The 3,460-nt window shown below is 45.2% G+C and overlaps 1 protein-coding gene across 3 annotated transcripts in view; it reads right to left on the minus strand.

Moving 5' to 3' along the window:
• Positions 1-3,460, minus strand: part of SIAH1 (siah E3 ubiquitin protein ligase 1) — a 36,033-nt gene that overhangs the window by 10,673 nt on the left and 21,900 nt on the right. The window lies entirely within an intron of this gene.

Genomic DNA, 3,460 nt, shown 5'->3' on the forward strand with positions numbered 1-3,460 from the left:
CCGCGCCTCCCCCCGCCGGCCGCAGGGAGCCGGGCCGGGCTGGCGGGACGCAGCCGCGGAGCCCGAGGGAGCAGCGGAGCCGGGCAGTCCCGCGGTGCAAAAGCCATTTGCTGCCCGAGGCCCGCCCGGCTCCCTGCGCTGCTCGAGCTCCTCCTAGCTCCGGCCTGGCAGCACAGGCGGGAAGGAGGGAGAAGTGGCGGCGGCGTCCACCCCACCCCGCCGGGCTCACATGATCCGGCGAGCAAACAAACAGCGGGGCAGAGCGCCCGTCACAGCCAAGGAGACGCCGCGGAGAAGGGGCGCTCGCCACGGGCGGCTCCGGGCAAGGCCCCGCGGCCGCAGAGCCCCATCGCAGCCTCCCGGAGCCCGGCCCGCTCCGCTCCTTGTGGGCAACTCCGCACCCATTACAAGCGGTAGTTGCACCGAGGGGCCCCCCTCTCTCCCCCTTCGCTTCCTAGTTCTGCTTAAGATCGGGACAGCCACCTCATGAACCATTTCATCTAATTCGGTGTCAATCCAGAACAGTGCGAACGTTTCTCCCCCCCAAAGTCACATCAATGGATAAATAAAAGCTGTCGCGGACTTCGTCAGGCAAAGCCCAGGTAGCAGGGAGAGAACAGCCCGAGTTCAGAGGTAAGACACAAAAACTCCAGATGTAAAAAGCTGGACCAGTCCAGTGATAAGAAACCGAGGCCAATGAGATAGCACCAACATTATAACCTCTGAGCATCTAATCCAGCGAAGTCTGAGTAACAGAAGGAAGGGCTTTTATTAATACTGTACTCCTAACACACCCAAACAAGCTTAGGGAAGGGGAAAACAGTATCTAGCCAGTTCAGCTAAAGACTGAGAAAGTTGCCAATTATTTCGGTGTTCAAGGAGCCTTCCAGCAGACCAGAGCAGCTCAGACCTGACATCCTCTATATACTTTATGGAAGAATGAATTAAAAAGCTCTTTAAAGTAACTCTTGCGCTTTTCAATACATCATAAAAGCAGCTTCTCCCAGAAGAGATGCACAGCCCCTCAGCAGGTTTTGTGGGTTTTTAGAATATGTTCATATCACACCTTAAATCCCAGCATAAGCAGGACCTTAAACAAGTTTTTTCCAATTGTGTTATATTAACTTGATCAAGACAAAGTTAACAAAAAGCACATCACCTGCCTGCCAAGAAAAGGCAAACAGCTTCAAGATTCATCCCTTGCTGCTGGTTAAGACATCTAGATACACATTAAAGAAATGGCATTACAAGCCTAATTAGAAAGATCCTCTTTTCTTTCAGCTTCTCAATAATTAATTTTGCAACATCATTTTTATACTTCAAGCCCTGAACCAAAAAAGGTGAAAAGCAAGCAAAAACAAAACTAAACAGAAAAACCCTACAGTACAGACCTTCAGGAAAATCTGAGATCTTTTTTCCAGATATTTTAGTTGGTCTAATAAAAGAGATTGGATTTATCCACAGAACCTTACCTGCCTATGTCCTTAAACCATCAGAGCTACAACTTACACCCCTACACACCTTCATGCACCTCAAGAAAGAAAAAAAGAAAGGACCAGATTAAGGGTCAGGATGAATGTCCAATGCTGTAGCCCTCTACAAATGGGAGCCTGAACTAAGGGAGAGAAAATAAGTCAGAAATGATCCACTTCGGCACCCTAGGCAAAATGGAAGCTGGACTTCAGTTTTTTTTCCCCTTAAAAACTGAGAAACGTATATATTCACATGTAAAGAAGCAGTCAGAGACAGAAAGCAGTTAAAGCAGATGCACAGTAGGAAGGAGCTAGAGGTTGGATAGAAAGATGGAATATTCCCACTGAAGACTAAACTGCAGTACAAATATCAACATGAAAAAGGAAGTAAGCTAGGAAAGATACCAGGCTGTGCCTCCAAAGTTGGAAGTTTTATACATGCACAGACCAAGATAATCCTGGTTTTGCAATTTCTAGAGGTCCAACACACACATACACCCTTCCCACCCATCTCCTCACTCAAATATAAACAATCTTGTACACTGCTAAATATTTAACAATATTAAAGTTCAAGACAAAAACAAAAAGATGTGTATTAGCTATCCAATTTGGCAGTACAAAAGACTTTGGACAGTAGTTAAAAAGCAACTTGAGTGAGATAAAGGTAGAAAACATATAAAAGGGTGTGTTGGGCCATGCAGTCTTTACAGTTTGATATAAATACAGTCCTTAACAGTATTTAAATATAATAAATTTGAGCTCCTAAAGGAATGTAACAGGGTAATGTGGCCCATGTACAAAAGACATCAGACAAGAGGCATGCAATAGAAAAACTGTTTCAGGGATACTGTTTTGGGAGTCACTGATCTATAAAAATGAAGGGAGGGAAGTTATGACTTCACATTAGAAAAAAACCATTGGGATAGTTCTTCAACTGTGAAAATGATACTTAAAAGATACTGGCATAACTGTGGTTCATTTTTATCATGCCTTAAACTGAACATGTGGCCACTTGTACCCAGGGACCTGTCAAAACCCTGTGCACCACCCAGCTGGGCACTACACATGGCTTTATAGATCCCAGCACAAGGGAACCTGGGCATCAGTTGCTGCAACCAGATTCCAGGGAGGAGTAAAAAACCTGTGTGCCACCCAGCTGGGGAGCACATAGGGTTTATACAGTTCCCCATGCACACAGAGCCTGGTATCAGGGTGCAGCAGCCTGATGCCCGGCTCCCCATGTGTCACAACTTTAAAAAAAAACAACCCCATGCTCCACAGCCAAGCAGCACATGGGTTTTTACTAGTCCCCATCTCATAGGGACCCCAGAATTGGACTGCAGCAACCAATTCCCAGCAACCAATCCCAAGGTGCCTGTGCCCTTCATCTGGGGTTTTGACAATCAGATGATTGTAAGCATCCCAGTTGCATCTTGCTCATACAGGGGTGCTGGGGATCATGAGCCTGGGCTCCCACGCTTCCCCTGCACCAGCAAGTAAGGCACAGCTGGGATTTAATCTCCAAACCCAAAATCACATGTCCTGCCATGCACATGTATGGTAGGGATCATGGATTAGAGATCCCATCACTTCTTAAACTGAAGAACTGCCAGGGGCCTTAGTCTACTCTGTTACTGAAGCTCTTAAACATTCTTCCAGTTTTCAGAAGTGTTAATGTTCCAGTGAACTATTTAATAGATTTTCACCACCCAAAGTAGAAGTGCAAACTGTAAACAAAACTGGATATTGCCTGCTTTTAATGAAGTGAAGCTGTTTTACTAAAGAACGTTGTCTTGTAATCTCATATATACAATGTTAAGGATGGACACGTAATTCCAAGAAGTCAAGAAACATGCAAAAAAGTAAGATTGCCTTCAGAACCTTAACTTATACCCATATGCATATTTGGTGTACAACAACGAGCAAAACATTAAAGCTACAAGTTTAACCAAACCCAAAGAAAAACAGAAAAAAAAAAAAAAAAAAAA

The sequence above is a fragment of the Gavialis gangeticus genome, unplaced genomic scaffold, assembly GCF_001723915.1.
Source record: "Gavialis gangeticus isolate Ggan-Ray unplaced genomic scaffold, GavGan_comp1, whole genome shotgun sequence".
NCBI lineage: Eukaryota > Metazoa > Chordata > Crocodylia > Gavialidae > Gavialis > Gavialis gangeticus.